The sequence below is a fragment of the Herpailurus yagouaroundi genome, unplaced genomic scaffold, assembly GCF_014898765.1.
Source record: "Herpailurus yagouaroundi ecotype Mexico unplaced genomic scaffold, PumYag 483, whole genome shotgun sequence".
NCBI classification, from domain to species: domain Eukaryota; kingdom Metazoa; phylum Chordata; class Mammalia; order Carnivora; family Felidae; genus Herpailurus; species Herpailurus yagouaroundi.
The window spans coordinates 2,805,717-2,831,867 of record NW_024412700.1 but is presented as its reverse complement, the minus strand read 5'-3'; the positions used below and the strand labels follow the sequence as shown (position 1 = coordinate 2,831,867).

The 26,151-nt window shown below is 48.3% G+C and overlaps 1 protein-coding gene across 3 annotated transcripts in view; it reads right to left on the bottom strand.

Moving 5' to 3' along the window:
• DPP6 (dipeptidyl peptidase like 6) overlaps positions 1–26,151 on the bottom strand; it is a 941,878-nt gene that overhangs the window by 436,697 nt on the left and 479,030 nt on the right. The window lies entirely within an intron of this gene.

The following is a 26,151-nucleotide window of genomic DNA, read 5'->3' as shown; positions in this document are numbered from 1 at the left end:
TGACAGAACGCTCCTGTTTCTGGCCTTACGCAGGGATCGCACAGGGAGACCCGGTGAGTGGCGTCTGAGTGAGGACAGCACGCTGGGGTGAAGACATAACAGAAAGGAGCCTGTCCTGCGAGCACTTTCATCCTGTCAGAAGGGGGGAAACGCGGCTGACCTTCCACGGTGACCAAGCTCGGGGGAGGGGGCGGGAGCTCCGGAGAGGGCACCCCACCCACACCCTGCTTTTCCCGGGTGCGCTGGCACGGCCCGGTGAGCGTGCAGCAGTTTTATGGGGTATGGACCACAAATTTCAGATCTGGTTCCTCTTGCGCTCATAAATAAGCTGGGTAATTCGGGACAGTGGGCTGGCGGTCAGTGTCCGGGAGATGGGCTATGCCACTGTTTCCCCAGAAGTGTGTCTGGCGCCCTGAGTGTGTCTCTGCAGGTGTGCACCTGTCCCTAGAAGATGGGCAGCGAGAGGCTGAGGGTGCCCATGGGAGTGAGAGCAACGTGAGTAGGGCTGAATCTCTGATTACGCTCCGGATCATTTAGTTTTCTTCAGGTTTAAGACCATCAACTTTGCTGTAAGTGTAGACCTAGGATTCATCTGATTATCTGTGTTTTTGGTTATATTGATACTTAGTGATACGTCTTCAAGGCGGGAGAGTGACTCTGAAGCAGGGCTCGGTGTGCAGGGGAGTCCAGCGATCACTCATTTCCCAGACAAAGGGCTCGGGAGGTACAGCTGCAACCCCCTTCAGCTCCAACTCCCCGCTGCCTGCTCGCCAGCTGTTAAAGGGGAGTTGTGTTCTTAAAACAAATGCATGACCAGGGCGCCTGGGTGGCTCAGTCGGGTGAGTGCCCGACTCTTGATTTTGGCTCGGGTCACGATCCCAGGGTGCTGGGATCGAGCCCCATGTCAGGCTCCTTGCTGGGTGTGGAGCCTGCTTGGGATTCTTCCTCTCCCTCTGTGCCCCCCATCCGTGCTCACGTGCTTGTGCGAGCGCTCTCTCTCAAAATTAAACACACACACACACACACACACACACAAATACAGGTACATAACCACAAAATTAAAACCACGTTTAAAAATATTAAAATCAGACAGATAAAAATGATTCCAGGAAGGTACAAGATAGCTACAACTTAAAACAGGTCATAAACAGACTAAATATGATATAATAATTTGTAGGAACTCAATGGCAAGAACACGTTAGCTAAAGATGCTCAAAAGTTAAAACGAAGGCATTTACTAAATTTAGCTAACACGCAGTTCCATTTAAAAAAATTTTTTAGGGGTGCCTGGGTGGCGCAGTCGGTTAAGCGTCCAACTTCAGCCAGGTCACGATCTCGCGGTCCGTGAGTTCGAGCCCCGCGTCGGGCTCTGGGCTGATGGCTCAGAGCCTGGAGCCTGTTTCCGATTCTGTGTCTTCCTCTCTCTCTGCCCCTCCCCTGTTCATGCTCTGTCTCTCTCTGTCCCAAAAATAAATAAACGTTGAAAACAAAATTTTTTTTAATCTTTTATTTATTTTTGAGAGCGCGCGAGAGAGCGGGGCAGGGGCAGAGAGAGAGGGAGACACAAAACCCAAAGCAGGCTCCAGGCTCTGAGCTGTCAGCACAAAGCCCGATGCAGGGCTCAAACCCACAAACCATGAGATCATGAACCGACCTGAACCAAAGTCAGACGCTCAAATGACTGAGTCGCCCAGGGGCCCCAACTAACATGCAGTTTTAAAAAATAGACAGTTTTTTTTTTTTCAAAATAAAAAAACAAATAAGCAAACCAATATACAGACTCCAGGTGACAGGCACATGCTCGTATGGGGAACGATCAGTGTAGTGGGGGCACAGACAAGGACTACTCTCCCTTCCTCTCACTCAAGACTTGCAAGCCTACCATTCAGAGGATCCGAGGTCCTCAACTTGGAGGCTCCCGCAGTCCCAACATTCATTTTTGTATCTTTTTATAAGTAAAGGGTTCAGTCACACAGCCATTTCCTTCAGCCCTGATCTAGGAACCCATGGCTCCCACTTAATATTGAGTAGTTTCATAACAAGCACATTTCTTCTTAATCTAAAACATGTTCAAAAGGCTACATGGGGCCCAGAGAATCAGTTCACAGCCTCAAGAGGTCTGGTTACCCTGGTCAGCTTCTCAACCCTGGCTGCACGTCAGAACCACCTGGAGAGCCCAGAAAACCGCTGCTGCATAGGGTTCCCCCCGGAACAATGTGAAGGAGGAAGGACTCTGGCCTCGGTCTTCTGACAGCTCCCCAGTGATGCTAATGTGCAGCCGGATTGATGACCACAGCCTTGGATCGGGGCCCCCGAACTTCAGGTACACGTGACCCATCCCGCACCTCCTGCAAATATGCAGCACTGACTGGTACTCAGGGCTGGGGGCCTGGGCTCTGATCTGCACTTCAAACGAGTTCTAGCTGATGCTCGTGGTGTCGGTTAGTGGGTCACGCTGTGTGTATGCATCTGTGGTGCCTCTGACCAGCTGTCTCACCAGAGTAAGTTCTGGCGCAGGGGGAGAGTGAGGCCAGCTCGGGGCATACCTATCCCTCCCTTCCGTAAGGAGGGACGCTGTAGTATCTTCTTTGCAACGAACACCAAATAATTTGGAAATCACTCCCGCATTCACCTGGCCCAAGTCCCAGTCCAGGAACCCCATCCTCGGGGTCCTTAGAGGTGCTGTCTGGCTTCTTCCCAAACTGAACCTCAGACACTGTTTCGAGGTCTGTGTAACCCGCTGCTCTCAGACTGATGCCAACCGGGGACTGGCTGTTGGCATCAGCTCTTCCCAAAGGACCAAGCAAGGGTAATGCTGAGTTTGCACACTTCTGAAAACCTGTCACATCACCTCCCGTGACTCTTCTCCTTTTAAAAAAAAAATTTAATGTTTATTCATTTTCGAGAGACAGAGAGTGAGTGGGGGGGGGGGGGGGCGCAGAGAGAGAGACACAGAATCCGAAGCAGCTCCAGGCTCAGAGCTGTCAGCACAGAGCCCGACATGGGGCTTGAACTCACGAACCGCAAGATCATGACCTGAGCCGACATCAGATGTTCAAGTGACCGAGCCCCCCAGGTGCCCCTACTGTGACTCTTCTCTTTATCCTTCAGCTGCTCCCCACCGATCACAGACCAAAGACTCCGCTCCCATGGACCCAATGGCTTCCAGATTACCATGGCTCCCCACCAAATGTAGTATTCCAGATGGGGGATAATCACTGTAGAATGCAGCAAGGCAGGAAACCATGGCACAAAGGGCAGGAGCCCTAGAGAACTGAGTGGGTTCAAAAATCTGACTGCAACTGGCACCTTCTATAACGGGGCAAGCTACCCGACCCCCCTTTTATTCAGTTTCCTTATCAGTTAGGCAGGCAAGCGTATGTCCAAGAACCCCCCACATAATGGTCAATAAGTAAGCAGAAATTTAATAACTAATTGAGGAAAGAGTAATTAATTAATATTAATTAATTTGTGGCAATGAAGCAAAACAGGGTATTTGTTGCATGGTCTGTGGCTGTGTCTCAAGACTGACCCATTTGGTGCATGAGGTCAGCTAAGACCCCAGGTCTTCCTACTGGTTTTGTGAGCACAGACTCTCTAGGTCTCTCTGCTTAGGTGTTTTGCAAGTGGTTTTCTTTTTTTAAATCTACATGAAAGATGGCATTTTTCCTTGGTGAATTTTACCTTGTTGATTTTGATATCCGTCCTGTGCACCTGTTATAATGCAGGCAAAGCCACATGACCCGACAGGTTTCATAATGAGCTCATAAAGCCAGGCAGCACGAAACCCACAAAGTCCTTGCACCTCACCCTGACCTTGTGATCCAGCCATTCCAGGAACAAGAAACAAACACACTTCCTTTGTTGTCTTTAGGCACGCAGCACTACTACTTTGCTGGTTATCATTATCAAAAATAAAAATTAGATCCTGGGGCACTTTGGTCGGTTAAGCATTCGACTCTTGATTTTGGCTCAGGTGTTGATCCCAGGGTTGTGGGATCGAGTCCCACTCAATTGGCTCTGCACTGAGCAGGCTCCATGGAGCCTGCTTGAGATTCTCCCGCATGCACATGCATGTGCTCTCTCACTCTCTCTCTCTCTCAAAAATAAACCTAAATACGTACATACATACATAAGTATTAGATCCTGCAATGGCAACTGGCATCTCAGCAGGTAACTCTGTACAAGAGACACAACCAAAGGTTCTCAGTAAGCCACTGGCCCATGGAGTCCAGCGTCTCATACGTACGGACTCTTCTCTCATGCACAGGAAAACTACCATGAACAACAGAAGGCTGATCCAGCCCAGGCCATCAGTGATGAATGCCCGGCAGGGCTGAAAATAGTTATACTGCTCCCTTGTTTCCTTACTGTGATTTTCAAGCCTCCTACTCATTCTACTTGTTTATGCCATATAATTAAATTTTTCGGGAATACAGTCATAAATCACCACGCTGGTCACTTAGACAACGACTCACTGTTCTGCCGGCTAATTTGAAACAAGGCAAGCATCGTCTACGATGCTTTCAGCTTCTTAATATAGAGCTGCACCCCCAGGCGTGTCATGTAAAGACTGAGTGGAAAACACCAAACCAATGTGTTTTCAGAGGTCTTCATACATCGTGTGACCTTTTCTATTCAGGCCATCCTAGATTGGTTCTCCCTTCTCATGAATCCGTTTCTAAAAGATCATCTTGTCCCGGTTTGGAACGGGTTGGACTCAGAAATAGGACTATGCCTGGGCCTGAATTTGGTGCTGTAAAAAGAAGAAACTAAGGGAAGTCATGGAAGATTCTGGATCAAAGTGCAGAAACTTGAGACATGAAGGGGACTGGGAACTTGGGGTCTGGAGAGGGCCCCACGTCCCCAAGAATCCCATGGATAAGAGCCCCGGGAAAGCTCCCTGTGCACAGTGTTATCCGGGGCACCCAGGTAATATTTCAAAAGTAAGTAAAGTGAACATATTCCACTGTTCCAACTTCCAAATGGCAGCTCCAAGCAGATCCATGCCAGTTTCAATTCTCAAAGACACAGGAAAGACAGGACCATTACTGGCCAAGTACAATGAGCCAGAAAGTGTCTGAGGTCTTCATCTTACACCTTGAAGCCAAGCCACATTCAGAAAAACATTGCCCCCTGCACACAGCCCTTCTGTAAGCAGTTGTCACATCATTTCCTCCTGCCCAAGGAAGATGCTTACATCTTCTCTGCACCTTCCGGCAGCTTTGGGACGTTCTAGGTTTAACCACAGTGCCTATTTATCTGAGTTGCACTGGATGCACTCATTTGTCACAGTTGGGAATACAGGCTCCGGGGCTGGATTTCCTGGGGTCAGATCCGGGCTCCACCACTTACTAGCTACTGGTTATTATCTCTGGGTTTAGCCTTCTGTGCAAGGTGCCTGGAATAATTCAGTGGAACAAAGGTGCAGACAAAGACAAGGCCAGCCCTCTAGGATTTGGGGGGCTAGTGAGGGGAGAGAGTGGATGGCAGACTCAGTGTCCGAGGCAGTGAGGCAGGGTAGAAGGTCCTAGAGATGGAGGAGGAGGAGGAAGAGGAGGGCACAGCAGTGATCCTGGTCAGGTAGGGCTCCTAGCAAAGCAATATTCAACTGCACACACACAGGTGCACACACACGGCATTAACAGTTTACAAACTGAGATGGTGAGACAGATAGGCACGTTCAAGGATAAAGGTCACTGAAAATTTGATCCAGTCCTAAGAACTGTGCCAGGTCCACAGAATCCACGAGGCGCTGCAAGATCCTGATCGCCCATGGGGTACTTTGCCCTTCATTACGCTGGCCCAGGATGCGGGACCCACTGAGTCAGCCAGGCTGCACACTTAATATTATCAACAGAGTTGAGCTGATCTGCTAACACTCACTGTTTGTAGAAAACAAAGTTAAGGGAGAAGGGGTATCAAGGTCCAGACTGATTTCCATTAACTAAAAATGTCAACGCTTGGGTGCCTGGTGGCTCAGTAGGTTAAGTGTCCGACTTCAGCACAGGTCATGATCTTGCGGTTCTAGGGTTCGAGCCCCACATCAGGCTCTGTGCTGACAAGCTCAGAGCCTGGAGCCTGCTTCAGATTCTGTGTCTCCCTTTCTCTCTGCCCCTCCCTACTCATGCTCTCTCTCTCTCTCTCTCTCAAAAAATAAATAAACTTTAAAAATTTTTTTTTAAAAAGTCAAAGCCTACAGCCATTATTGAGTTGTTTGGTAGAAGCCTATCTCTGTCCGAGAGACGACACTGTCATTATTATGAGTAGCAAGGAGCCCTTGGGATAAACGTGTCTTTTCTAAAGCTGCCTTGGTAACTCCAATCCCTCTTACCAGTCCTGAGGAGTGGAACACATTCAAATCAGGTCATGAAAATCTAATAGTCCGCTGCTATGAGTTGCCCCAAACCTGAATGCATTACAGAGAAAAGGAGTTTATTTTCTGCCATTTTCAAGAGAGGATATAAAAAGGCAACATTTATTGACCTTACCAAGGCCTTTGATGCAATTAACAGCAATTTGGCTGGAATAAAACTGCATGCAATTGACCTTACTTCATTAGTTTGAAAATTATTTTACAAATGGAGAGCAAAGTGCTGTAATTTAACAGATGAACTACGATAGCTGATTAAATGAATCTTATTTCAATTCCGACAAACGCGGACTACTTTCTAAAGATAACGCATTAATGAAGGAGGCCCTATACATGTTTGGTGTAAGATCAAGGAGAACTAATGTGGCTTTTAAATATTAATTTTAGATGAATTTCTCTTTCTTTTACTTTAACCTCTTGCGTTACGTACTAAGGTCAGATATTCCGCATTCATCGTTCATTTAAAATATAAGAGAATGATAAAATGCAGTATGAATTGCCTTCATTTTAACAATGCTTTTTCCATTAAATAATAGGTTTGAGTGAAACTTTTGCTCAATAAACTTTATTTTTTAACTCTTAAAATACAAGGTGCTAATGTCGTCGCACCAAATTTCAACAAAATTTGCAAATCAACTTCCACTGTGTTTACTGTTTCTAAATTATTTGTATTCTTTATTTTATGCACCCTGACTTTTACATTAAGTCAACCACAATGACCTTCAGCAAGATGTGATGTGGTACAAAAGCATCTCCAAGAACATGTGCATATCTTATTAAGACAAGGCTAGTCTTCTGTTTTAGAAGCTGTAATTTACAAAATGATGGAGAAGCCCATGGGATTTAGTTACACTTAACATCTTCGATTTAGCTGGGATGGTCTGACCATTGAACGAAGTGGCCTAATAAGTTCTCATTTGTAAAGTAACCAGAAAAGACTGAAGTTCCTTACAAAAACCATCACCAGTCAACAAACCAACAAGCAGTTAAGCATTTTGTTTGTCACTATAGGGTTAAGTACCCTAAGGATAAGGAAACAAATTCAAAGTGTCCTCTACCATAAGGAAAAGTAAAACCAAAAAACTGTATAACATTAAGTTTTAACTTCAGATTAAGAAAATGCAAAGTCAGTATAAAATTAGTCTTAATTGTATTTTCATTTTGCTAATATAAACAAGTAGAAAGTGAACAGAATAGATATGAAATGGAAAAAATTTAAAAAAAAAACAAAAGAAAAGCATAAAAGCATGTATATTAGCATCATGACCCCCAAATACTTAGGAATCAACCTCACACAAATGTGCAAGTTCTCTACACAGGAATCTTTGAGATGTTATTCACAGAAATTCAAGAGATAGATAATTGGGGAGGTATATCACATCCATGGATTGGAAAATTTTATTTTATTTAAAAATTTTTAATGTTTTATTTATTTTTAAGAGAGACAGAGTATGATCAAGAGAGGGGCAGAGAGAGAGGGAGTCATAGAATCCGAAGCAGGCTCCAGGCTCCGAGCTGTCAGCACAGAGCCCAACGCGGGGCTCGAACTCACAAACCTTGAGTTCATGACCTGAGCCAAAGTCGGACACTTAACCGACTGAGCCACCGAGGTGCCCCAGATTGGAAAATTTTACATTGTAAATATGTAAATTCTCATCAGTTTCATCTTCTATAGATAGAATGCAACCTCAACCCCAAATCCCAACTGTGGCGTGTGTATGTGCACGTGTGCACACTGTGTGTAATTTGACACGTTGATTCTAAAACTTGTATGAAAGTGTAAAGGGTAAAGGATAACAAATATAATCTTGAAGATGATAACCTTAGCACTTAAACTATTAGTTAATAGTCTTATTTTGAAAGTGTAGTAATTCAAACAATACGATTTCAGCCTACGGATAGACAAATAAACCAGTGGAACACATAGTTCCGAAAAAGATCCACGTGTCTCCTAACTTTCAATGAGGGCCCCACAGTGCTGCTCTGGGGCAGTGATGCTATTTTCATGACCTGGTCTGGAATAACTCAGCACCCACATAGAAATACAGGAACCATGACCCCTACCTCACATCACAGTCCAAAGTACATTCCGGATCGCTCACAGACCTCAGTGTTGAAGGTACTAGCAAAGCTCCTAGACAATAACCAAGAGAAACAGTTTCATGACCTTGAATAAAGCAAATATTTCATTAAACAAGAACAGAAAGAAAACACTCAACAAAATGCAAAGCGCAACCAATCAGACTTCATCAAATTTTAAAATTCTGTTCTTCAAAAGACACTTGTGAAAAACACTCTGAGAAGGCAGCCTATGAAGAGGAGGAAATCTGCAGTCACACGGTTAATGACGTAAATGTATAAACCACTTCTATAAATCAGCGAGTGGGAGGGAGCGTCAGAAGACCCAATGCAATAAATATAGGCAAAAATGTGCATCGTACCTAGGAAAGAAGGGATCCAAAGAGGCTACAGGTACATGCAAAGGGGCTGGACCATAGTAGCCAAGACAGAAATGGAAATGAAAATGACAATGAGGTCGCATTACACACGCACCAAAATGTCGAAAACAACAGCAACCACAAGGACAACATGGCCTGAACCGTGCTAAGCATCGGTGAGGACAGGATGTGAGGAACATAGTATTCCCGCACTGCTACTGGGAGCATAAACTGGAATGAGTACTTTGGAAACCTCTGGAAACTTTGTACCCATAGCTTGCAAACCTCAGCGTATATGCATGTGTGCGGACACTGAAATAACCTCCAAAGATGTTCAGCCCGGAGCAGAGGAACCCGATCTGGAAACAACAGGAATGTCCGCCGACAGGACGTCCATCGGCCGAAGAAGGAATAAACAGGGCTGTGTTCAGACAGTGAAGCCCTTCGCAGAAATGCAAGCGGGGGCTGCTGGCACTTGGAGGCGGGCTCTCTCTGAGCTGATTTTGAGCAAATGAAATTTGACACAAAGATTATGTATTTGGTGATTTCATTTGTACAAAGTTCAAAAGCAAGCGAAACCCAACGGACGGTGAAAGATGTCAGAATGGCGATCGCTTTCGGGAGAAGAGGTGCGTGGTGGCGGGCCCGGTTAGGGAGAGCCAGTGGGCGGAGCTGGAAGGGGTGAGGCAGGCAGGTGGGAGGGCTCTGGCACTGGTGCAGCAGTGGGCGGGATGTGGAGCGGAGCTCACAACGCTCTGGAGTGAATGACCACATGCACGGAAAACACCTAGCTGGGAAGATGTCTTCTTGGAGGCACCAATGTTCTCAGCACCTGGATAAGCAAGACAGTGCAGGAGCGGGGCTCGCTCGAACGGCCGGGGGACGCGACGTCCACACTGTGACTGTGGCCCAGTTTATTTCCTCCTGTTTCATTGATTCCACGGAGACAGGACTGGTGCACGGAGACATACGGGCCCTGGCTCACGTTGCTTTTGGGTCCCCCGTGCTTCCCACACAGCTCGACACACGGCTAAGGCATAATAAATACGTGATAAGGGGAATAATCCCCCTCCCCCCCATGGACCTCACTGGACATTCCGCTTGGACACCAAAGGACAGAAGAGGGGCGGGCAAGCAAATTTAACAACGACATTTCTCCCCTCACAAAGGGATTTTCTTTGCAAAGGCCTTGCAACAATAGTGTATTATGTTTGTTCTGGGAACCAGAGGTTTGCCTGTCATTTCCACATAAAGCTCCACAGCCCTCCAGCTTAATTTTAACTGCAGGCTTCCTGCCCCTAAATCAGTGTTAGTGTCACCACTGTCTTCTGATTGCAGGAGGCCTATTGTCTGTGTGCAGCACGGAAGCATCTTTCATTTGGCCGCTGTTCAACTCGAACAGGTTACGTGTCCGGTGTGTTTCGTCTCTTCCATTAAAGACCCTGTAATCAGACCCAGGGTTGTTGATCAAAAGTCCTGTCCGTCTGCCCGAAGAAGCACACAGCAAAAGAACGCCAAACTCCCCCCCACCATCGCTCAGCTGCCACGGAGAAGTCCCTGATCAGATTAGAATAACGGGCTGGCTCCTTGATGCCGAAGATGAATCCAGGGTGTCCATCCTCTTGCATGTGTCTCCCGTTTTCCACAGGGTCATCATTCCGGCTCTCGATACACTGGGCACATCCTCGTGCACGCAGATGCAGCTCCCCTTCCGTATCAAATAAAGGAATTCAGCAGAAGTCCTGGTCGAACTCTTGGTACAAGGAAATAGATGCAGTTTAACCGGGAGGAAAAACGAAACCATCCTAAAACGCTCGCCGAATACACTAGAAGACAAATCTGGCGTTTCCTTGAATGGTACTTCTGTAAATCACCTCGGGGTCCTGTTAGAACGCAGATCCTGGCTCAGCAAGTTGGGTGGGGGTAGGGAGCTGAGACTCGCCTGCTGGTTTGGGGCTCCCGGTCCAGAGACAGGGACAGGGACAGGGCTGCGGGACGCACGGCTGAGCACCTCTTTGGGGACTCACATTGCTGGTGATCATTCATAGGTATCTTGCTTTTTTAAAAAATGTTTAAAGCTTATTTACTGATTTTGAGAGAGAGATCAAGAGGGGGAGGGGCAGAGGGAGAGAATTCCTGCCGAACTGTCAGCACAGAGCCTGATGCGGGGCTCAAACTCACCAACCGCGTGTTTGGGACCTGAGCCGAAACCAAGAATCGGACGCTTAACCGACTGAGCCACCCGGGCGCCCCTCATAGATTTTATTTCTAAAGAAGAAAGTAGTGGATGCAATAAGGAGGCTGTTCAGCCCTCTGGTTCTTAAAACAAAGACAAATAAACAAAAGCACTTCTTACTGTGCAGCCCCTAAACCAGCCCTCGGATTCCAAATGGGAGCCAGATGACAGACATTGTCTCCAATTTTCCCCCACCTGGTTCTGGAGGGCCAGACTGGGGAGGCGGCTCTGGGAGCAGAGGCCAGAGCTGTGGACAGGGGTGCCCAGAGCGCCAGTGCTGACCTTCCAGCAGGCACCGCCTGGAGAGCCCCAGACAGGGGCACCCTGCCGGAGCCCAGCCCGCTTCTCGGGACACACGGTGCCCAGCGAGAGCAAAGACTGTGGACCCGGAGGCTGAGCAAACCCAGGCCCTGCAGTCACAACTCGGTTCCGATCCCCAGGCTGCCGCTTAACGTGTGTGTGGGCAGACAGCCCTCCCGATTCCAGTCCCGCGATCGGCAGGGGTCTGCTCATGAAAATTGACGCCCAGAGGCTAAGAAGCAGGACTCTGAGCTGGAGGCCCAGAGCGGGCTGCCCGTGAGCCCCTCTTCTCTGAAAAGACTTGCTATTCACTTGAATTCTCCATCTTAAAGTGTAGGGTCAGAGCCTGGAAGCAGACATCCCCAGTCCTCAGGAAAGGAGGTGAGGGAAGGAAGTGGAAGGGGGTGAGGGAAGGAGGTGAGGGAAGGAGTTGAAGGAAGGGGTGAGGGAAGGGTGAGAGTAGGGGTGAATGAAGGAGGTGAGAGAAGGAAGTGAGGGAGGGGGGTGAGGGAAGGAGGTGAGGGAAGGGCTGAGGGAAGGAGGTGAGAGAAGGGGGTGAGGGAAGGAAGTGGAAGGGGTGAGGGAAGGGGGTGTGGGGAGCAGGTGTGGGGAGGGCAGGGAGGTGTGACCAGAGAGTATGAGGTCCGGCCTCCCGCCAGCCCCAGCTACTGGCTCCCAGCGCCATCAGATGGTTCCGGGGCGCCCCTGCCCAGGCCGGGAGCCCTGCAACGCGGAGCACTGACCCCAGCGCACTCTGCTCACCCGGGGAAGCCTGCCGTCTGTACCCTGGAGCCAAGGCTGGTGGTCCCCCCACAGGGTTCCGCGACCCGACTCCCTGCCAGGTCTGCCCGTCCTCCCAAGGGCAGGGACCGCGTCTCACTCCACCCGGTGGCCCCAGCACCACATTTTTCTCACCAAGTCCAGCACCACATTTTTCTCACCAAGTATTCGGTGCCTGCTTGCCGAGCGGCCCTGAACGCAGCTCTTACCAGTTACCCGACTCGAAGGGCTGTCCGTGTAAAAAGTCCACGAGAAAAGCCTAAACACTTACTTTTGTTTTACTCAACTTGGCGAACAAACGACCAGTGTTCTAATTCCGACCTTTACCGGTACACGTGTTTTGCAGCTCCCGAGTTCTGCGAGGCAGGACGCTTTGCAGAGCGCTTTGGAGGCGGCAAAGCCATACAAGGGATCATTCACACGAGCACGCTGACTCAGGGATCCAGCTGGAAGTCACACGTGCCGAACACATTATGAGCAGCTTACTATTTCCTAAAAACCGTATCTTTCACATCCATCTGCTGGAGACTGTCCAGAAACACAATCGCACTTTTACTGTGGTGCTGACAACCCGCGGCTCAGCACGCCAAGCCCATGTTAAGGCAACCTTGTCTGTGAATCGAGTGTTGGTGGCTTGGACTGGAAACGTCAACGTCTACCTGACGTCAGAAAAGGAACAAACGTAAAAACCACCGGGCGTCCTCCTCCCGGTTGGCCTCGACCTCAGGGCACGTGTCCCATTCCACTGCCCTGCTCTGAGGCTGTGCCCTGCCCTCCCCTCCCAGCTCAGAAGACGGTAACGAACCAGGTGCGCTCTCGCGTGCTGGGCTGAGGACCTGAATCAACACACACGCGGCACACTGTCACCTAACTGTCACTCGCTAGACAGTGACTTCTTTCCAGTGACTTCTTTCCTACCGCGCTGGAAAAATATGGCAGAGAGCAGGCGACCTGCATGTCAATGGCGTCGCAGGAAAGAATCGCATTTGTTGGCTTATTACAACCCCTTTGACTTGTGTGACCTTGGCGCCATCCAGTCAAGGGGTGAAATAAACTGAGGAGGACGGCACACGCGGGCAGGCTAACTGCCAGAGGAGAGGCGTGGGCAGCAGGCAAAGGAATGCTTCCAGAAGCGGCTCCAGAAGCTCTAACTCGTCATTAAGGATACTGTCCCTTAATATCTTCGCTCTGCGATTTTTAGAACTGTTGTCAGAAGTCGTTATTTTGGAGGGTTTCCAATTATTCTAGACGATTCCACAAAGGAAGATAGGGTTAACGAAATAAAGCGGCCGGGCGCCCAGTCTCCACGGGCTGAAGGCGCTCTGTGTGTCTCTTTCATCTGCCACATCCCGTGAGTCTAAGATGATATTTTATTTGCTTTGGGTTTGTTTCAGTGACACCATCCTTTAAATAATTGGCTATTTCACAGCTTATATTCCACTTTAACCGTACAGGATGTTCGGTGAGAATGAAAAATCATACTGAAACCTCAGGCCTATGAAGTCGAGCTTCAGATTTAATTAGAACTTTCAGTTCTTTGTGGGCTTTGATTAAAACCTGCAATGCCTTTTATAAACATTATTTTAGTCCAATTACGTATACCCGTATCACCAAACTATTGGTCGGTCTGCCGTTTTAAGTAAGGAAAACCTCCCTGTTTCAGGAAAAGCATTCTACGCCTTTCAGATCACTTACTAGAGGCTTCTTTTACTTTTGGTATCTCACAAGGGATGAGGATCTGAGTACAGCCCCATATGCCTCCTGATTAAGTGGCATCTTCCAGGAGATGACGGAGGCATCATGACACGTGGGTGCGGATTAGGGGGTGGGGGGTCCTGGACCCTCCTCTGCCTTCCTCTGTGTTTACTGCCGGTTGTCCAAACCCCGGAAAGGCAACACCTCTGTAGAGTCCTAACCAACAGCTGGTGACTGAGAGGCTTTCAAAGGAGCCTCTGCATCCATCCCAAACCATCCGCCTCAGGGGGCTTAGTTTATTCATGAACCTTCTTGCCAGGATTGTGGGGGTGGTTCACTTGCAAGTGGGTGCCTCTCGCTGAGGATTAAAAGACGCCCCCGGGGAAAAGAAATCTACTTAGTCATGAACACCCCATCCCCGTGTTGCCAAGCTTTCTCCTCCATCAGGCTCATAATCCACAAACACCTGTTACCATTGTTAGTAAAACACCCATTCTTCGAATGTTGTTCTCAGTTTGGCAACATTTGAATGGGACAAAATAAAAATGGTAATTTATTTCTAGCAATGTTCATGTAGAAGAGACGGGCATATTTATGTGTATACAGACTAAACACCAAAACACTAATTAAGTAAACTTAGTTTTCCCTCTAATCAGACTTCCAGGTAATTAACTGTCAGCTAAGATAAATTACAGTTTATTCCATTTTTATATCATGCGTTGGTCAAATAAAGATTATGCTTTAATGGTCAGATTTAGTTGCTAATGTTTCACGCATATGAAAGGATTTGTAAATACTAGCACTGAAATCTTTTAATGTTCTGAAAACTAATTTCTGCCTAAAACATCGCTCTTTAAACAAACAGTTGTATCCGAGGCTAGGGATTATCTGTCAGCTCCTTTTCATTTAATACACAACCACCCAGATTTTTTACACCCCAGATCAAAAGTTTACAACCTGTGAGTGCATACTCAACCCAGGCCAAGACTGGAAACACTGTGCTAGCCTCAGGGCACATCCTCTCTCCTCCAGCTTAAATAAGAGAAAGGATTCAAATTCACCGGGTTTGGTCAAAAGTAACGATCTGACATTGAGTAACATTACTAGGACAGTTTGCGTGGTATGGATAAATGATTCTGTGATAGTCCTCACTGAGATCAGTTACTTGAAACCCCAGAGTCAATATTTAAGGTGCCGCTGCTGAAGTGTATCCCCAAGGAAAACACAAGTTGTTGTTTTGCATTAAAATAAATGACCCAGTGAGGCACGGTGATGCATTTAGAGCCTTACGAGGGACTTTCCAGCAAAGCTGGGCATGAACTCGGTGCTCTGAGTGTTATGATTAATGACACGGTAGCTTGGTTGTATCGCTTCTCAGGGTCCCTCAGGACACGGGACATATCTACTAGAAGTGTGAGAGCAGAAACACCTACAAGTAGGTATGAGATGCTGGGGAGTCCCCTGTTTGGTCTCCACCCGTGTGTGAACCTCCAAATGGTCTTTCCTTTATCCTGGGAATCTGAGCCACTCTTGGGGAAAGAGCAGGGCCTCCTTTATTGCCAGTTATTTTCACCCTGGGAAATGCACAGGAGCTGTTAAAGCCGGAAAGGCACATAGAAGTCTGGTTCTCAACTGTGGTGACTTTTCCAGTACGTCAGGAAGTGGGGAGGAAGGCTTTGTACCTCTCTGCGAAGATAACTTGGTGAGAATATAATGTACAGAAGCAGCCCTCCCCACTCCCAGGTCAAAGTATTTTTGTTTCAATTACAACGTATGTCAGTCTCAACTCACAGAAATTTCTGACGACACCGAGAAGGTATCTTGCACGAAAAGAAATGCTGTGCAGAGACTTGCTCTAGCAATCACCATGTCTTTCCTCCCTCAGCCGTCGGAAAAGGCAGGAAAAGGAAGCAGGGGCAGGACACGGGGACACCCTGACTTAGGACCCACCAGGAGGGGCTCGTCGAGGAGCTTGGCTGGCGGTGGCTCCCCCGGATGCACGCCGTGGAGTCCACACAGGAAGGCAAACGCAGCTGGGTTCCGTGGGGCAGAGGTAGGGGTAGCTAATCCCAAGCAGTCTGGGAAACGGCGACAGCTCTCAGGAAGGAGAACACGCATGGGAGACCCAGACCCACCTCCACCAGCACAACTGTAGTGGCATAATCCAAAACGCACCGGGAATGCCCGACGAGTGGCAACTTTACAAGATGTCTGCTTTGTTTCCCTACATGCCAGGTATCAAGCCCTTGAAACACATTCTCTTATTTGATCCCTACAATAACCCTTTGAGGTTATTACCCGTCGCTTACAAAAGAGAGAAAGGAGAGGCCAAGATAGGCGGGTGAGGTCGGGCATGTCCTGCCCCACAAGCTGGGGTCTGATGTGAGTCCCTTACCCGCACACCACACTAGCATAGCTGGCAGCCGAATTCAGCGTGAACCCTCCACTCATAGGAAATTACCCCAGGACATTGACAAACTCCATGTGTTACCGAGAGGGGGTAACGAATGGGTGGGAGGGAGCACACAGACAACGCCATCAGGGGTGGAGACAGTCGCCTTCATACAAATGACTGGGGTTCAGGGAGAAGGGAAGCCAGGACCAAGGACAGAGCGCGTCCCTCCTGTCTGCCTCCCATCAGTCTTACCTCCTCCAGGGAGGTCACGATTCTTTTAAAAGGACATCAGAAAAGGGAAGCACAGCCACGTATTTACCAAACCTTTCCCTGCAGGGAACAGGGCCACTGACACTCGAGATAACAACCCTACACGTACCTGACTTTAGACCTGAAACTGAGTTAGAGGGCTGGCTGAGGCTCGTGTTGTCTCAGCGCCACGGAAGGAAGCTGCCCGGGGACTTCTGAAGGTGCTGTGAGAGGAGATGTGTGTGCTGGGAGGCAGACAGCCTATCTGGAACTTGGATCCACTATTTGTTAGCTCTGCGTCCTCAGGGATTTGCACGCTGAGCCCTGGTTTTCTCGCCGGTACCACGGCAGGCCACCAAGTGCACGGTGCTTTCATGATCACACATGACACACAAGGTCTTGCACTCAGGCAACAGGAAGCCTTAGTTCCTTTCCACTTGTTAGGGCATTCGGACCTGCATCATTTTACCCCTTTACATTCCTTTTGATCCAACGCAAACAGACCTTGAGTCCCTTTCAGCAAAGCTGAACAATCCAGTCGTGCCTCAGTTAATAGCAAGGTGAGTTTTGAACAGCATGCTCCAGTCAAAACATATCAACACTGGCCGCTTCATGCCCTGTGCCCCAGCTTAGTTTCTTTTTTTTTTTTAACGTTTATTTTGAGAGAGAGAGAAAACAAGAGCAAGTGAGCAGGGAAGAGGGAGAGAGAGAGAGAGAGAGAGACAGAGAGAGAGAGAGAGAGAGAATCCCAAGCAGGCTCTGCACTGACAGCATTGAAACTGACACAGGGCTCGATCTCATGAGCTGTGACACCATGACCTGAGCTGAGATCAAGAGTTGGAAACTCAACCGACTGAGCCACCCAGGCCCGCCTCATCTTAGTTTCTTTCCTAAGTGAATTACTAGCTATCCTAAGCACATTCGTCACTTCAATGTCTGACTTCCCCTAGGACTCCAACTCTGACAGTGAATTTCTTGCCATCTCAGCACCAGCATCGTCACAGAAGTGGCACGGCCCTTAAGTTAGGAGCGGCGGAGGGCGATTACGCTGTCATATGGCACCTCACACGTAGAAGGAAAGAAGCGGTCCAACTCATTTATGGCTCCTTAAATCAAAATATTCAGCATGTGGTTATGGAAGATTGAAAGGTACAGAAGCTGTTGAGTGTTCCCATCGATTTCCGGGTAAGAAACATCGGCCGTTCTGTCAACTCCTAGGTCTACTGGTTTGCCTTCAGGAAGGGAGTCCCTAAAGTGAGGAATATCCTGCTTCCCAAAGACCCTGATCTGAGGGACATCACAGGGGTCGGAGCCACTTCATCCCTGCTAGAAGTCCAGGGAGCAAGTTACCATGCACGGAAATGTTCCCCTTAACTTCGAAGGCTACTTCCTTTCCAGCTCAACAACTGTTCTTATGTGTTTATATCACCGGAGAAGGCACCAGGAAGAGTCAGTTGCTTGGGCAAGATCTATGAGCCTGGAATATGGAAATGAATGCAACTAAATGTCATTCAGGGGAAAGAGTGAAGCACACACATCTCAAGACTAAACCTAAGGAGCAAGGAACCGAGTACAGCACAGGATGTTTCTCTATTTCCATGTGATGCATCTGCTTCCAGGAAAGAACCAAGGTCGCACGTGTGCACTCTGTGTGGTAGGCATTGAGATGACGAGAAGTCAGTTGTGATCTGAGGTCGGTGATCTCTCTCCATACCACTTTCCTCTGGCTTTTTTCGTCCGATCTTTAAAGAGCGAGAAGGGCGCCTACAATTGTGGGTTTCATTTCTAAAACCCGAATCAACGGTGTACTCACAAAGATTCATTCCCGAGTCTTCTGTCACTACCTCCTCCATCTGGCCCAGTCACTGAACACAAAGAGGAGGACACAGCCAGACAATGTCCCCCTGAGCTGATGTTGGCATCCTGATGCAAAGCAAAACGTGTATAAAGACTCACATCCACCTTGTAACACCTTCGCCGTTTAACCCTGTTATTTCAAAATGCTATTTAACATATTTTTGCTGTTTTCTAAATACCCAAAGGAGGACAGAGGGATTTGTCAAAACTTAAACGGAATAATATTTAAGTGTGATTTATTACTAGGAATAAAAGAGCTTAAAAAAATTAGTGTCTCTGCTAACTGCCATGAATTCATTCATGAGAGAATGTATTCTATAGATTTCTATAACAAGAAATTGAAAGAAGTCCAAATACTGTAAGGAAAGTGCTGATTAAAAAATTCCAAGCACGTACCCTCAGCTACCAAGACCCACTTTCTGCAGTGGACGTGGGCTGTGAGCCAGATTTCAGGCCTGTGCCCGCCACTCCCTACCTGCGAGACCATAGGCAAGACAGCTAACCACCTGAACTTTGCTTTCCTTGAGGGTAAAGCAGGTGTAATAACAGGAATGGAGTCCACTGTTGTCTTAATTAAGATACTGCATGTAAAACACTTTGTGAACTTCTTGGCACCTCCTGTGTGATAAAGCCATGTCAGCAACATCACCCACACCTCTACACTCAATACCTAGAAAATGAAGGGAAGAATTATTTAAAAGAGCTTTTATTTTTAATTTTTTTACTGTTTTATTTATTTTTGAGAGAGAGGGACAGGGCGTGAATGGGGGATGGGGAGAGAGAGAGGGAGACACAGAGTCGCAAGCAGGCTCCAGGCTCTGAGCGTTCAGCACAGAGCCCGGCGCGGGGCTCGAACCCACGAGCCATGAGATCATGACCTAATTTTACACCAAGAGATCATATGGGAGCAGTTTGGATCTCTAGTGTTACAAAGACAAGAAAATATGTCACATTAAAATCACTTGGGTAAATTATGTGCCATAGCTGGTGAGCAGGAAACCTGAATGAAAGTCAAGAGAATTAAGGACATTTGTGCACGACGGCTGATGAGGACACACTGAAAGCTGCAAAAAGGACAGAGCTGCACCGACCCAGATGGGCCTTTGGGGGCTGAGCCGAGTGGCGAGGATGTGGGGATTCCTGGTTTATTTCATTGCTAAGCAGGTCCATACATCGCAACAGTTCACAGAAGATACATAATGGTGATTACAGAGTGTTAATTTCCATCCCGTTAAAGGCATCAGGAGTTTCTTGCAGCCTTCTGTCTAAAATAAATTAAAATCTACAATATGTCCTTTTATAGCTTCCAAATCCAGCATGTGATCTTGGCATATCAATCTTGATCAACTAAGATGGCTCCAGAGAGAATTCCGTGTTGTGCTTAGAATGGCCAACCGCGTTAACGGTAGGGCCGGCGTTAACGGTAGGGCCGGCGTTAACGGGTACATCCGAAGGAATCTAAAGTGTACCTCTCTTGCACAGAACACTGGCTGCTTCTATTTCCACTCACCGAATGTGACATTCCTGATCTACAGCAATGAAAACAAGTAAGAACTGTGTGTCAAAGCAACCACACACTGCACGAGGATTGGACTTGAGATGGTCTATTCATGGTACTCGTTCGGCAAATTATTGCCGGATTCCAATGGACTGTTATGCAGAACATGTCCGTTGACCGCAAGGAGAAGCTTCTTGGGTACTTGTGGGAAGTGGGGGTTTTTCTGTCCTGTGGGCTCTTGATGAGAGGCCACTTGGTAGACACCAGTTCTGCTGACAGAGCTGCGAAGTCCCCTCCCTGTCGGGACAGGCAGCCAGCCATCCCCTCTTGCCACTCCACATTCATGCCAACCAAATTACTGTATTAAAAATAAACCAGGCTGCCCCCTCCCCCACCGCTCTGCTGCCCCTGTCCGTGTCATCTGTCCCCACACCCACCTTCCTTTCCCTGTATGCTTGGAATCCGCTGCGTTTTCCATGCATAACACGTGCTGCCGAACACATCTCAAAGAAGAAAAAGTAGCAGAGGGCTTTATTAAATCACATTTCTGCACAGCCCACACACGTCTATTATGCTGGCAGTGACCACCAAGGACCGACCCCACACAGCCCAGCAATCAGGCGCTTTGCTTAAAAGGAAACACATAATCTGGCCTGTTCACACGCAGCCTGGTGCAAGTTGAGAAATCTGGAATTTAAATGGCAACTTCGGAGGCTTAGTGACCCTGGGGGGGACAAGCTGGCATTGGTCGTCTGCTGGAACAGTGAGGCCGGGCTCGGTAAGAAACAGTGATGTGCGGACGCTGGAGAGGAAGAGGCAGGGCAATGTCACTGTAGCAAAACAGGCTCCAAACGTTTGCTTTCTGATCGTGTTCAGGACAGGAAAAATAAAAAATAAAAAAGGCAAGTTTGAGAGGGGAAGAGGCATCGTTGCTAAGTGAGTGTTGAAGAGCACACTGTCTGGATAGCATGACTGTCCCTACTGGGTTCAATGGGCTGTGTGTTCCTTAAAGGGTCTAGGCATTTGCAAGAAGGCTGCAGGGACACCACGGTCCCATCTTCTGATGTTAGAGGAGGAAATAAGAGGATGAATCCAAAAGCACGCTCACCCGAGAGGATATCCATGAAGGCAGGTACGGACATTGGCAATGGCCCTGTGGGAACTATCCAAGACTCTGACACCTTCGTTGTTTCTTCTCTGGTTCCATTTCTTTTTGACTCTGGGCTTCAATCTTTCAGCATCTGTGTCTGCCATTTTCACTCCACTGTGTGTTTGGATTTTCAATTTCTCTGAATTGCGGGGGACTTCTAGGTTTTTCTGAGATCCTTTCTTTCTTCCCGATGCCTCACAAAGTTTCATTGCCCTACTGATAAGTTTTGCCCTCATAACAGGGAGGAAGCCCCTTGGACGAAAGTACTCATCATCCGCCGCCGGAGAAAGCCCTTTCAGATGCAATGTGGGAGGGGCTCTGGGACAGCAAGATTCCCGGGGAGGGGGGGGGCTTCTCATGCCAGGTGGAGGGTGACAGTTTGTCAAAGTAAAACTATACTTCTGGGGCCCTTTGAAAAATGCAAGCGACTTCAAATTTGCCATCCACCTTTGTGGAATCTTGGCAAGAAATCTCATCTTCTGAAGGAAACAACTTGGAGCAGGATAAAAATAAGCAGAATGCCATATGGAAAATTTCTGCCAGAAGGCAAGACAAATACACTCTTGCTAAGCAATGGAGGCGATGGGGGAGCCATGCAGATGCACCTGCCCTGGCCGGGCTGACTTTGCAGGTCAAGGACAGGACAGGTATACAGTTAATACGACACAATCTCGGGGGCACCAAACAAGGGTCCTCAAACAACAAATCCTTCAGGGCAATAAAAACACCCACCATACGGCTGGTGCTTAAAATTCCACCCTATCTGCTTCCTCCCTGGGCATCAGCCTTTATCCCCACTGAAGTGCAAACATGGCCAAAACAGGTGACTTCCGCATCCTTTATGCCTCCGGAGGGGTTTCACAGGACGCTTCCCTGAGCACAGGGCTTGATGAGACCTGCCTGGGTGTGGGGCGGGGAGGGGGGGGGCGGTGCATGGAGTGTGCCCGGAGAGCTATCAGGACTCAGAAATGCTGGGCCACTGCTGAGCCCACCTACCTAGTTCAGAAGCAGCTACGGAGAGCCTGGTGGGATTCGTCTGCCGTGTGCACAGCACCATGCCGACGTGGGAAGCTTTTAGGTGTTTTCTAAAAGCTCACAGCTTGGGCATCTGAAGTAAAGAACTGGCACTTTCCTTTTTCTGTCTTGTTACAATATCAAAAACTACTCAATGGCTTCCAATGGAAACTTCTACCTGGGTTTATTTTAACTTTATGTTTGCACAAAGAATACCCTACCCTACCCTACCCTACCCTACCCTACCCTATCCTATCCTATCCTATCCTATCCTAGGACCAGGGAGGTACTGTTAAGACGCGTGAGAATCCAGGCTCTTGGCCTGGGCCGTCTGTGCAAATGGAAGACCGAAGCACCAGTGACTCGGCCATGGTCTGGCACCGCTCACAGCCAGCTTTGCCCCCTCTGCCCCACGGCAAAAGTCGGTTCAGGTTCACCTTTGAAAGAAGGGAGCTGATGGATGAAGTACTGGGAATGACTGACCTTTCTATGCCCGGGTTGTTTTGGAAGGAGGTCTAAGGCCCTCTGACATCTAAATCTTCTTGGCTTCCTGAGCTCTCCCGGCCCCCCCGGGGACAAATGACTGCCTTCCCCGCCCGATGACATCACTGGCCGCATGTGACCCCCTGCTGCTTTCTTCATCTCAGCTCATGGTCCCCCCTCCATCTATCCTATCCTCCAGGCCTCCCTGACTCACCATCAGGCCCACAGGGGGCCATTTTCCCCACAGCTCTGAGGGATCTCAGCATTCAGCTTGAATCGCATCCACTCGACTTAACCATTCAGTCCATCTTGAACTACACTCCAAAGTGTAGAGCGGGGTGTCATGGTCAACAGCTCTCCGAGCCCCCGTCACCCCCCCCCCCCCCGCCGATGGTGGGGGGGGCGACAAGCCCCCCGCCCCCCCCCCCCCCCGCGGGGCCCCCCCCCCCCCCCCCCCCCCACCGCCTCAGCATGGCTGTGGCACCTGTCATGTTCTTACTCATGCCACACTTGTCACTGAAGCCACATGGCTACGAGCCCTCCAGCCAGGACTGAAAGGGCATCTAGTCCCAGCACTGGCATCTTGTAATCTCAGACAAGACGCTTCACACGGTCCAAGTGCAATTCCAACTTGTGTCAGGCCAAGGGGCTGGTTTGTACACCATTTTGAATTCTTTCTAGGTCCCTAAGCCTGTGCTGCTAGAGAGTTTTATCATGCTAGCTCTCTGTTACACGAGCCTGTCCATCTAAACCAGTGTGGACCAAACAACAACAACAACAACAACAACAGCAAAACAGGTTATGTTTTCTTCTATCCCACAGAGTACCTAAGTGAAAGCCATCAACACTGCAGGCTATATGCATGTTATTAACATATCCATTGGTGCTTTTCCATAAATACCTGTAGAATTCCAAATCTGAACACAAAATATGAACGGCTTTCAGGAGGCCTGCATTCCATGACAGCTCCCAATCTCTAAAATGCAGTGTGGTGGGGCGCCTGGGTGGCTCAGTCGGTTGAGCGTCCGACTTCAGCTCGGGTCATGATCTCACTGTTCATAGGTTCGAGCCCTGCGTTGGGCTTTCTGCTGATAGAGCCCGCTTCAGGTCCTCTGTCTCCCCCTCTCTCTTCCCCTCCCCCCACTTTACACTCTCTCTCCCTCTCTCAAATAAATAAATAAATAATAAATATTAAAAAAAAAAACCACACCTTAAAATACAGTGCAGCAAACAGCACTCAGATTGCTGCAATGTGTTACGGTATGTAATTCCATTTTATTAGCCTCCTGGATTGATTTTGTATTCTTGGTCTCCTACAGTAATTGTTTATTAAGATGTGCAACATTTCCCACCATGGACACGGCCCGGATTCTGAGTGTAACACTTTACAGCCTGTATCTGCACATTGTTTATAGGTTAATAATGTCTGTGTGTCCAACAAATCATCTTAATGGTCATTTATACAACCCGTAAGTGGCAAAGTATTGATATTTGTTAGGTGAAATGATAAGTACTCACAATTCAGGTGTGTGGCATTGGGAGAATTACAAAAAAAATTTTTTTAATGTTTATTTATTTTTGAGAGAGAGAGCATGAGTGGGGGAGAGGCAGAGAGAGAGGGGACCCAGAATCCAAAGCAGGTTCCAGGCTCTGAGCTGTCAGCACAGAGCCTGACGAGGGGCTGGAACCCACAAACTGTGAGATCATGACCTGAGCTGAGGTCGAACGCTCAACCGACTGAGCCACCCAGGCACCCCATGGGAGGCTTTTTTAAAGAAATACTTTTACTTGATGTGCTGACTCAGCAACGTAGGGGATAAGAGAAGCAGGTGTCTTGTATCCTGCATTTACTGGGAAAAGCCACGACAGAAGGGTTACAATGAATACCCACGGCTTCTTACTAATGCAATTAATGTGGTGATATTACATAGCCAGTGCATGACGTCACCTGCTTATCTCCACCACCTTCTCCTTCCTGTGATTCTCTGCCTTCCTTTACGCATCATGGATTCTTGCCTCCTTTCAACATTAAAGTATTGAAAAAACACAACCATTTCAATCTCAGGACCAGGAAGTGCTAGCATGTGAAACCTGAAGGAAGAAATACAGATGTAAAGAAACACTTGGAGGCAGAAGTAAGCTTGGAGCAAACAGAGGGACTCCATGGATCTAGCTACATCCGTCGTTCCGCCGAACGTGGCTGCCGGCGAGAGCTGTCGCTGCGGGCCCTTCCTGAGCACCCACCGGCCTCCAGACCAGACTCCGGCCAGCGTCTGAGCTGGGATTCTAGTAAAAAGCCTCTGCAACTTTGTGAAATGAATTTCTGCACAGTTGTCCCATCCCCCATTTCAAAAATAACATGAGTCACCGCAAAGCATCGGCAAAGGCATGAAAGACACAGAGGGAAAAACTAGGTAAGTATCATTTATGGTAATGCTTAAGACACAAAAACCTGGTACTCATAGATAGATCTCTCCAGCCCTGTTTTTCTAGGTGCTGTGTGTGCATGTCATGTGAATTTAGTAACCTGCAGCCTGGGTGAGGGCCCCCTCCCGTTTAAGATTTAAAGGGAAACTGACCACTGCCTGTGGGCAGTCCAGCAGGCTCACTGCTACTTCTGTAGTTTGTCTCGGTCAGTTCCAGCTGAGGGTTCCATGTCACCGGAGTCCCTTCGAACGTGCGCGTCTGCGGTCCTCAAACATACAGCAGAACGCTGCCCCTTTCCGTAGGTACTAGGCACAGAGAAAGGACACTGTCTGAAAACTCTGGGCACACGGGTGATTACCTCCTAAGCTTAAATAGCTAGAAGTGGAACTCTGGTTCATGGCATCTCAATGTTCCCCTGGTCGATAAGAAGTCGATCTGTGTGTAGCTAGGTTCCGATCGATTTTATTGGACTTCTTTTGAAGGCACAGCATCTCTCCGCAAAGCTCACAGTTAATATTACAGACAATATGCTCCAATGAAGATGCAGGGGATACGTCTCAGGTTAGGAATATTTCACTCCAGGCTCCAAGAAGGCAGGTGCCCATCACTTGCTAGAAATGAAACTACAGAGCCCCTGAAAACAAAGCTCAGAATGAGCAACTAAAGGCAATCATCCAACACTTTTGTGACATCCAAATTCTGGGCAAGAAGACAAAGTAAAACATCACAGATGTGGTCTTTGTTGCTGTTGTGAAAAAGCACAGTATCTAGACGTGCAGCTTGGCTTATTTTGACAGTCCCCTGAATTATCGGTAAATGATTTTAATAGGGATTTCTCCATTTTGCACGCACCTTTAACCCAGATCTGCCTCTCAATGATTCGCCTCAATCACATGTACCTCATTTTCCTCACGTCTGATGCTGCGTTTTGGAATCAGGTGCGTCTGCTCCCGTGTCACCACAATGGGAACAAGGTGACAGCGACATTACGGGCACTGACATCACCTGTCCTTTTTACCTGTGCCTCCCACTCCTTCCCTCTTCGAACTTCCTGCCCTAGACAGTAGGGCATGGGGAAACATCCCTGGAAGGCGCAGAGGAATACCCAGGGCTCAGGAAAAGCTAGCGCTCAAAGGAGACTAGGGTTGACGAGGGTTTCCTCTCTTTTCATCCCTCCCTTCCTTTCTTAACAAGAAACAAAACACTCATGCTGCACAAACTCAGGCGGCCCATCTATAAGATCTCATGAGTTCGAG